The 11,100-nt window shown below is 43.2% G+C and overlaps 1 long non-coding RNA gene across 1 annotated transcript; it reads left to right on the top strand.

The window, feature by feature from the left end:
• Positions 1-539: 539 nt before the first annotated feature.
• Positions 540-9,067, top strand: LOC142027351 (uncharacterized). Its single transcript, XR_012649095.1, has 3 exons — positions 540-930; positions 1,791-1,886; positions 8,765-9,067. It is a non-coding gene; the product is annotated as an uncharacterized LOC142027351 (long non-coding RNA).
• The last annotated feature ends 2,033 nt before the right edge of the window (positions 9,068-11,100 follow it).

Below are 11,100 nucleotides of genomic sequence, written 5' to 3'. Positions count from 1 at the left end.
TTGTGAAAATTATTTCCCCTTTATTTTAATTAGGAGTATTATTACTTATGGAAAACTGATGTTTAATTCATCATGGGAAAATGGTAAAAACCTTAAACAAGATGAAGAATTTTGGGGAGAAAGTAATTTCCTCAGCTGCATTCTATCTATTTGCTTAGGTATTGACTGAAAATTTTCTTTGAAGCTGTCATCTCATTCAGAAAGCAGATTTTGAGCTTAATGAAAATTTTCAGCAAATATTTGCTCGGGTGTAAAGTGCATCCATTTTGTTTTTTCAAGACAAATATGTTTTTGAAAGAATCATCATACTGCAGCTGGAAATTTTCTGTGATAATACAGTATTTTGAAATCTTGGGTATTGGGGAGAAAAATTCTTACCTCTTCAGGTTGTGGTCATGCGGTAGGTAATATTACTGATGACTTGCCTTGATTTTTCAGGTTGCAGGTAAGTTTTATTTCAATACTCTGGTCATAAAAGAGGTTCTGTTATTTTCTTATGTAAGCCACATTAAAATCAGCATTGTTCTCATGTTGGAGGGCCTCAAAAACCTTCAGGCTGAAAAAAAAAAAAAAAGTGATTTAGTCTTATTTACAGCAGTCCTGTCCTTTTTCCCTTCCAATGTTAAGCTGATGCTAAAAGTACCTGTTTAAGCCTATCACATAGTGCTATTAATAGTGAGAGGGTATTGATTTTTTTAACTTGTAAGAACTCATGCCATTCTACTTCTCATTTTATAAGAACAGAGCATCTCAAGCAAGTGGGAAAAGCATTTGTTTACCTGCCTTATAGTTGGTGTTATGGAAACACAAACACTCTTGAAAGACAAAGCAAAATGGAAAAAGTGTTGAAACTGGTATGGATGCAGTGCTAAGCTTCTACCTCGGTAGTGAAGCATCAGCAACCAGAAGGAACATCTGCAGCAGAGGAAGGTGAGTTTTCTTATTCTTCGGTCCCTGGTGCGCCACTCAAGGGTATTACCTGATGGTTGCCAGGACTGTGATTTGTGTGATATGAACAGCTATAAAATCTGGGCGCTGTCTTCCTATGGAGTCAGGGCTGGGAGCTATGTTTAGCATTAGCTGAATGTGAAGGTTGGCCTGGCTATGAACAGTGAAAAGCCATGGGTCACCTTCCAAGGCTCTCTTGGATCTAATTAGAGTACCTTACTTCTTGTTATATTTATCTTGTTATGTTTACTGATTCTAAACTATGAAGAGTGCTACAAACCTCTCCTTTACTTTCCTGGTGTTATTTTGCCTCATATTGTTATGACTGGTTAGTGAGTGTGCAGAAGTTTTGCTGCTTAGTGTGCTCCTTTTCACACAAAAGTACGCTCTCATACCAGTAAATGCAGGACTGTTCAGCATGAAGTGGGTGGGTCAAGCACCTTCAGTGTAACTTGTGAAATAGCCTGAATGCTGTTGTGGAATTTTCTGGAGAGCTTGACGTGAACAGTTTTGCTATTATTCCCAAAGCTCTTTGCCAAAGTAATTACAGATAAACCATGAGAAAGTTTGAGTCAAAATCTCCTTTGGTATGACCAGCACCAACTGTGCTGGCACTCCCATACCAAAAAAATTGTCCCCATGTGCCCCCAAAACATTGAAGATGTGTTCTAACAAGCAAGATCAAAAAATGCAGATCCTGTTTCCAGCTCTGTGTGATTAGGCATTGGCAGTGCATAGAAGGCTCTAGATACATCTATGCTCATTTAAAGCTTTAGCCTGAACACTTAACAGAGGATGCTTGGAAAGATGCTGAATGCATTTAATATTTTACTCCCCTTCAGTGTGCAAATTTCCAGAGTGGCTATTGTAATCTTGGCCTGGAGGTCCAGCACTGAGAATATTGTCTGAGGAACTGTGTGTCCTTGGCTCCCAGTCAGGTGAGAAGAGGTGCTGGGTTCTGGCTTTGCATGTGCCTCTGCTTTTAGAAGTAATTTGGGAAAGTGGAAGGACAGTTCTCTGGAGCCATTACAGTCTCTTTTATACACGCATGTTTGGACACATTTTAAAGCCTTTATTTCCTCAGCCACGAAATCTTCTTTGAGTGGTTGCATTCTGTCTTGTAAGCACTTTATTTAGGGCTTTTCCATCATGTATTTACAAGTAAGTCCATATGCGTGTGCTGAGGATCCAGCTGGAGAATAGGCCTTGCTCTAGCAACTCCTGACTCCACTTCATTGTGAACATCTTGCTACTCATAGGGATTTGGAGAGAGAAGTACAGTGGGAAATGACATCGACAATTCCTAGTGTCATGGACCAAAGCTGGATGCCTAAGTGTCCTTTAGAAAGTCCTCCTCTTTCTATGGAATGGGCATTCTTAATATTTTCTCTGCTGATAATAAAGCCACGCTACTTCCATCAACACATACAACTGTTCTCATTTTACCCTCTCTTTCTGCTCATTGTCATCATCTAAGACAGTCTTTAAACAAAAATAGATTAAACTAACCTGTTCTGTTTTGTATTTGCAGCTTGCCTAGTTAAATGTGTTTCAACTGATGAGCTGTAGCTTGTTAAACCATGGCAACCCTTTGTCCGCACTCTGACTGGTAGATTTTTAACTGCCTGCTAAATTTAAACTGTTCTTTCCACCTTCCCATGCTTATTGTCCTTTATCTCCTTTGATGTTCACATTACAAAGTAACAGTATTGTGATTATTTTTATAAAGAATGAAATTACTTTGCCTGTGAGACATTCAATCTTGGGGGCTCTAACAACACAGAACATCGTTGGGTGGCATGTAATAGTGTCACCCTGCAAAATATGGGAGAAAGGTACAAAAGGAATGTGAAAATAAAGTCATGAGCCTGTAAACACACAACACGCTTCATTTAAGAGGGGAGGAGCCATCTTGATGTCACCTGAGACAGATGTGAACCTGAAGATCAGTGTATAGAGTAGGAGTGTATAGGTTCTGTGTGTCATGGCTAAGACTCTGGTGAAAGAGGCCAAGTAAGTCAATTACACAGCATCAAAGGTATTACACTAGCACAGATACTCTTGTAATCCTTAAATAGGACAGCATGGACCAGAATGTGGGAAGTGTTATCCATGGAGTAATACTCCACCTGCAGTGACAAATACTTGTATTCCAGTGCCCACCTCCACAGTCTAGCATTCCCACCCCCCAGAAGCTGAAGTTATGATTGCCAAGGTATGGATTTTGCTGAGAAGCATGAGAGGTCGTACACATACTCTCTGAACTGTGTAAGACCTGTGTAGGGGAAAGGCTGAGCTTGAGGTGGTGGAGTACACCACTAAGCTGCTCTCTTCATTTAGGGAGGTAATCACCATTATTGTCTGTCTGGTGCCAGTAGTCCCAGTATCCTGATGCATCAAGGGGAGAAAGAGTCTGCAGCTTGGTTCCTTGTCCAAGCAGAGCGTTCCTCCTTGTGAGCTCAGCATCACTGTGCTCTCCGCACACACAGCCTTGATGATGTCTTTTAACTTTCATATTTAACTTTTGAAAATACATTAGTAAAAAACCCACTGCCTGGTTTGTTTATAGGTTCTCACCTGTTCTGCCTTACTATTGTATCTTCTGCCACCATCTGGGGTCTTCCTAGAATGTTCCCATGGCTCTGAAAAAACATGTATTTGTCCAGGCATTTCCAGACTTGTCTGGCTTATGGGCAGTAGTATTGATAAAACAATGTACTCTGAGCAACATTGAGGTTTCCCTGTCAGCCCTGAAAACAGAAGCAGAGAGCTTGGTTTAGCTTTTTTAATTGTCTGGCCACAAGCAATTGTGGAGGATGTTGCAAACGAGTGGTGGTTTCTATTCATGGAGCAAGGTAACCCTTATGCTAAGCAGTGAGAGGTATTCAAAATTTAGTGTAAAGCGTGAGATGCGTTGAACTAGGCTTTGCTCTAATACTTTTTATATGCAGCAGTCATGTTGCTGAAGCACGTTCATTAAAATTTTCGTATGTCACATCCTGGAATTGTAACAGGGTTTGTTTGTAGCTGTTCAGTTTCCCTACTGTCTTATCACACAGGCTTCCAGGCTGCGCTTCTGCACAGCCTGAGAGACATCTGCTGGTGAAAGCGATTGTAGCATTTTGCATGAACACCGTGTTTGGAATGCAAGCAGTCTAGAGAGTAATGACAGTGATGGCAGTAATATCACATATGTCAAGCAATTCAGGGAGTAAAAGGTTAACAGAAAACTAGTAACTGCAGAGACAGATAGCTAGTCCAACTTAACCAACTGTCTAATTGTGTAAATGCACTTTTTGCATACACAACTGCTGCCCTGGTTTGAAAGCAAACGGGTATGTTTGGGCTCATGTTTACGCAATTAAAAGGTGCTTCCTGACCCATCTGAAAGGGTCATGGGATCTATCAATATATTGTAGGATTTACTGTTTCTTTTGGTAAAAGTAGGGACTGATTTATTCTTTCTTTTTCAAAACAAGGAAACGGTATTTGCTTTAAAGTAGCTGTGCTAGTCCAAATTGGCAGATGACCTAGTCCAAAAGCTGTTGGATTTTTTTTTTTTCTTTTCCAAAACTAGGAAAATATGATGACCAAACAGCATGGAGATCCTCTTTCGAGGAACAAAAGCCTTGCATTTCATTTAAGTTGTTCGCTACATCAGGACAAAGTACGCAAGGTGAATACCATCAACAGTAACATAGATCTAGTAGTTGATTTGCCTGTTTAACTGTTACTTCCAAGGAAGAAGTTTGGATTAGAATTGAGACATATATAATTTAAATTGCATGTAAATTGCATATAATTTAAATTGCTTATAAATGACAATTTATCTTTCATATAGTGGCTTTGCTAGTTAAAGTACGGTCAACCTGTCTCCAACCATATACGCAAGCAAAAGTTCTGTTTCTTTCACTGAAAGTTGATGGAGGATACAAATCTGCACTATCAGAACTAGCTGAAACATAGCCAGAGATCACAGATGTTCTAGAGGACAAGTGTCAGGTCTTTGGAATGATCCTCCCCAGCATATTTTCAAAACAAGTCTCCTCCTGACAATGAGTATCTGGATGTGAAAATGGCCTTGTGAAAGCATGTCTCCAGTAGCCATTATGCATCCCTGTAACTGGCAATATTATACAAGTAACAGTCACCTTCTCTGTGCCTTCCTGTATGTATGTAAAATTTGCCATGGTTCAAGTCTGTCTTTTGGGAAGTTCCAGAGGTAATTGTCTGGAGTCGACTTACAGGGCTTCTGTCAAAAGGAGTTAGTATATATGCAACTCCTTGGCCAATTCCATGACAGTACTAAAATAGTTGACTGCCTTACACATCAGCTGGCCTTACTTAGGAGGAACAACTCAAAGGTTTTTAAAAGCAAAATAGTTATCATTCTTCCATTTCTTCCAGCCAGAAAGTTCTTCTGGCCCCAAAGGTTTCAAGGGAATGTCTGTCTTTTCTCTCCCTCTGTCACTATTTATAGCTTAGGAGTATTGGAAAATATGTGACAAGAAACTGGGAAAGGAATGGCTTTTAGGACTTCAAGCTCAAATATTTTGTTGAAGGGAAGCCTGAGTTGTTCTTGAGGAGAAGGACAGACTGATGGCAAAGCCTTGAGAGGGAGGTGTGTGCTGGGCTTCAGGTATACAGATGAAAATGAAAGTGATTCGTTTCAGGAATAAATCTTCAGCGGACACAGAGGGTTCCCCATCAATTCCAAGTGTTCATCTGGAGTCCAGAAGCCTCTCTTGAAGCTTCCTGTTAGATATGATGAAATTCAGCAGCCTTTGTTTGTGGCTAGATCAAGTGCTCTTTTTCCTCATTGCTCATGAGGAACAGTAGTCAGTGTGAGAAAATATTACTCAGCATGAGTAAGGAATACTCAATTTAATTAAGTACAGTTAAAGCTGTGTTTTGTCATTAATTTCTTTCCTCACAACACATTTTCCCATGGTCATTTTATCAGCTGGAGCAGGCTGGCAAAATTAATCCAAAGTCCTTGAAGTCAAGGTGATTTTAATGGACAAGGAGTCTTTTTCCAAGGTTATCAGTTTAAAAGTATCTGGCACTTGGCCTTCAAACTCTGAGCTGTATAATCCTTATTGTGGTAAAGTCAGTAGCAATGTCTTCACTGACTTCAGAAGTGGGTCTTACGTCATTACTGCTCAACTATGATCCTTTGAATCATTTCACCCTCTACAGCATACAGCTATGTGTCAGATGTGATTATTCCATTGCTTGTTATTCAGGTTTTCTGTCATTTCCTTCTGCTTTTCTGTTGCAAATGATATTTCACCTTCACTTTTTTATATTCTGCCAGAATCTAATTTGAAATGCATTGGTCTTATTTACAGTTTTTAACACTACTCCTTCCTCCTGCTTCTTGTAATTTTCAGTTCCACAATCTAGACCAGGATGTAAAAACATCTTTCCTAAAAGTGTGGTAGTACTTCATCTGGGAACTCATTGGAGGCAATGTCTAGTCACAAAATCTCAGTCTAGGTGCACAGCTGCTCAGAAATTGTATCTGGGAGCTTGATTCCTTATGGATTTTTATTAATAAAAGAGGTAAAAAGGAACAAAATATTTAAGCATGGATTATGTTGTACAAAATCTCCTGAGCTATTGTTTTTTGAGTTTGGGGTCTTGTTTTGAAATCATCCCTCTTCTCGCTCAAAAAAAAAAAAAGTAAATCAAGGTAAACAAACTTAAAATATGTCTGTGTCACAAGGCTCATTTATAATTCAGCTGACAGAGCTGGCTGATCCCAGAGAAGACAGAGAATGGTGAAAGTAACTTTCTACTGCTGTTATGTCACTTTGATTTGCATATGTTTGTGAACGCATTCACTTTCGGTACTGGTTATGCTTCCTTGTTAACTTTAATTAGAGGAGGCTTTGGCTCTGTGTCATTCTCTTTGGAATGGTTGTTCATGTTGTATCCTGCAAAAGTGAAGTGTGTATGTGTAATGTATAATATATATGTATGCAAAGAGTATTTGACTTAAAAATAAAAAAGAGATACCCTGTATTCTTTGGAATATTTAAAATAGAGGACCAAATGATGGTTTCAGCTGCAGTCAGCTGGGTAGATGGTGTCAGTAACAGATAAATTTGGCCTAATGCCTGTACATTGTGATACTTGATATTTTTTGCAAACTACATAAACAAATATTGTGGTATTATTCTTGGCAAACAACATGAATACCACTCTTGCTTTATTCTTTTTGTCTTCACAAACACTTTATGGCAAGTATTCATCACCAAATAAAATATGAGACCATGTACACTGCAAAACCCATTAGGTCATGTATTTTGGCACTCTGCTAGGCTGCAAGGTCTGCCACAAAGTTGGCTGAGCTGTACATAATGCTGACAGTATTTCCCATGCAATGTAAGTCAGATATCCTTTTCCCTTTGTACACAGAGGTGTGTTTGACTTAGTGGGTAGTGGTGGTGTGGTACACTATAGACTTGTTCACCTAACCAAGACCTGTGTGTAAAATCAACAAGTGTAAAATAGACATATTTAAAATATGCCTTTGTTAGGATTTTTTAAAAGCATTTGCACCACTGTTGCATTCATGTGCTTTTTTCCCATCCTGCCCTTGCCCACCAGCCAATGCTTTCTACCTTTCATAGCAGACACCTAACACCCAAGCGTCTCAAGGACCTAAGGACCTCTGTTACAGCTATGCTAGAAGTTAACTGTAACAACACATCTTCTACCAGCCCTTTCTCTCCCACTATCTTCTCCTGCTCCACTGCTACTGCTGGCTCTGATCAGCTAAAGGTACCATCAATTGCCATGAGTAACAGTCTGTTCTTGGAAGATTTGGCCTCTCTGCACCAGTATTTTGTTCTGCAGATGACGGCTCTGGCATGCATCCTTCAGTTATCAGAGCAGAAGTCAAGGATTTTTGCGCATGTGAAGCTCCTCTTCCAGCAATGCCCTGGGGATATGAATAGGAACCTGCCTGCAAGTCTCTTTTGATCCTGAAACTCCCACTAACTGATTGATAAATGGGAGGTTGGCACCTTAATATCTCTGTGGATATGACACTTGATTCTTAGAAATTACTGTGTATTAGAACTTCACATGGGCTGTACATGCACAATGAATCTTAGTCTTGGCCTTCTAAGTATCAAGCTTAACGAACCCCTAGTGACCCAGATGATTATTATACTCCATAGATGCACTCGCTTGTTTTTTAGTGTTTCTCAGCAATGCTTAGATGTCAAATTTACAGGAATCAGTGGAAGGACTCCATCTAGCAGCATGTACCCTAAATCAGCGGTGAAGCCAGGACGTGTCTACAGGCTACCTGATGGCCAGATCAATTCTGCAGTAGGTTACTAATGTGATCTTGGGGGCATTGCTAACAGACTGAGATAGGGTTCAAAAGAAGTAAAAAAGGCTACTCCCAGAAGAACTTTGATAATGTTTTCTGTAATTAAAATCTTCCTTTTCATTCACTTTTCTCTATGTTTTCCCTATCAAAAATCAGTATTTGCATCTTTATACCTTGGTCACTCCCCACCCATGTAAATGGCAAGTCTGAGAAAACCAACTTGATTTAAGGTACGAGTTTGAAATGTTTATGAAGGGAGCCATAAGATGCAGTTACCTACAATAATAGAGACTCTATATGAGAACTGAGGGGGGCTTTTCAGTCCTTGGCAGTTGCCAAGACACTGCCATGTGGATGCCGTAAGGATTCGAAAGATACAAATCTGCATGTACCTGCTGCAGTCCTTTCATGTATTTATAATGTTATTCTGGAGTAGCTGCAAGACTGACAAATTCTTGTTATTTATAGTGGGTGCTGGCTGTATCTGACTGTACATTTTCACCAGAAATCTTGGAGGATATGGAATACAGAGAACAATATTGGAATGTCTTGCCCATGTTACTGCCGTCCTCAGGTAATCACCTGGAACTGAGCATCGAAGGAACCCATCTGTTCTTTAGTGCCTGGAGGGGAATCGAGTAGAGGTGGGTTATCCACTCCTTCAGTGCAGGTGGTAGCATGACAGAACTGTTTACGTAAATCTTTCTGCACTAGGATGTATTATGATACGGTACAGAATTTTAAAAAGAAACCATGTAATAAAGATCTCAAAAGATGGATACTGTCAGGAATCATTTCCCTATTATCTCTCGATATTAAGGATATGCTCTGACACGGCAGTTGATAGTTGATAGATGCAAGTGTTGTCCTGATTTTAATTAAACAAGTGAGAGTCTGGAGCACAGATACTTCTCTGTCAGTTCTCTATTTCTGCAATGGTTCTGGATTAAAGCTAAAAAATTAGCTTTGTTTAAACCCCCTGTAACACTTGGCAATCAAGTTGGTGGGAAATAACCTACTTGGCTAAGTTTCCCATGCTGATCTCTTGTCTCCTTTGGCTTCATTTTGCAGAGTTTGTTTTGATGAATTTTGCACACTCTCCTCTGCCCCAGAAGTCTTTTCTGGATGGCAAATGGTCTGCCACAGAATCTTCTTGTGCCCACAGACAGTATAGATGGCTTCAGGGCTTTTATTTATGTTGCAGCTCAGACCCGTTATTTCTGAAAGACAAACAAATCAAAAAAGTACACCCAAAGCCCATCAAACTGAAGTATTGGAGTACAACTGGTGCCACCTTGGCCTCTGAATCCGTGCTGACCCGATTGTAGATGCTGAAACGAAGGCCCCCATGTTTGAAGCCATCCGCAGCAGAACAGAAAAGCTGCAAACGCTTTGATAACCCCGGATGGCGCCGCCGATGTTCTTTTGGATAAACTCGCTAAATTGGACACCCAGGCGGCTAAGGCTGAAAAGGGACCGTGCGTTTTTGAGAGGAGGAGAGGCAGGGGGTGGGGTTGGAAATATTGAAAGTCCAGCACACGTGAAGGAATATGCCGGTCGGGCTGTAGCAAAGATGTAAAGGGCAACTTGGTTTTGAAGTTTGGGCTGGGAACAGAGGACGACTTGTGGGACGGCTGGGGAAGGGGGGGTGGGTGTCTCCAGCGTCGCCCCGGTCTTTCGCACGGCGGTTCCTCGGGAAAGGCTGCGGCATGCCCCTCCCCACGGGGCGCGGGGCTCCACGGGGGACGAGGAGGAAGGGGATTTAGCGGGCGGCTGGGGGGCGGGAGGGGCGGGGCAGGGCGGGGGGCGGGCGCGGGAAAGCGCGCGCGCGGGCGCGGCCGCGGCCCGGGCCGGGCGGCGCCACGTGGCCGCGCCGCCGCCGCGCGCCCGCCGGCAGGTGGCGTGCGCCCGCCGCCGCCGCCGCCACCGGCGCCGCCGGCCGGTCGGCCCCGGGGCACGGCACCGTCCCGGTGGCGGTCCCGGTCCGCTGGCCGGCCTGCGGAAGGCACCGGGGGCGGGGGAGGGCGCGGCGAGGGGGTGTGGGGTGTGGAGCGCTGCCGCCGCACACCTCCTGGCCGCTGCCGCGGCGAGCAAGCACGGCTCCCCACCCCCCCGCCGCCCCGCCCGCCGCCGCCGCCGCCCCCTGTTGCAAGCGGGAGGAGCCGCGAGCGGCGGGAGCTGGTGCCGGTTTCCCCTCTCGCTCCCTCTCCCCTTCTCTCCCTCCCACCCTGCCTTTGTGTCTCCGCCGGGGCTGTGAGGCCGGGCGAAACGCTGCTCGCCGTGTGGCGGCGGGGAGCCCTGTGCGAGCACCGGAGGTCTCCGTGGCCGAGGGACCCTGCCTCCCTTTGCGGGGGTGCCGGCGTCCCGTCACCGCTGCTGCAAGCCCGCCTGCAAAGCACGTGCTGCAGCAACAACCCGGCGAAGAGTTGGGAGCTGCCGGCCAGAGTCTTCCAGGCAGGGAACACCCCCACTGCAAAGGCAAGACGGTCACCGCCAGCGTGGGTCCTGTGGCTCCCCAAGTTGTTTCAGACTCATGTAGTGAAATCTGAATTTTAGTTTCTCCCTGGTTTTTTATATTCTAATAATTTTTTTTTTTTTTTTGAGCATAGATTTAATTTCCTTATGTTAAGTTGCTTCCCATGTTACTGCATGACTCCAGACACTGGTGCTTTTTCATCAAGCTTGATGCTACTCCATGCAGTATTACAAGATGCTACATATTTTAATCCCACACTTTCTGAAATCTTGCTTCCGAGTGTGTCACTGACCATTGGCTGGTCTACAGGAGCAACCTGATAAACTGG

Source organism: Buteo buteo, chromosome Z, assembly GCF_964188355.1.
Source record: "Buteo buteo chromosome Z, bButBut1.hap1.1, whole genome shotgun sequence".
NCBI lineage: Eukaryota > Metazoa > Chordata > Aves > Accipitriformes > Accipitridae > Buteo > Buteo buteo.
Note: the sequence above shows the minus strand (reverse complement) of the source record. Positions and strands in the feature narration are given on the sequence as shown.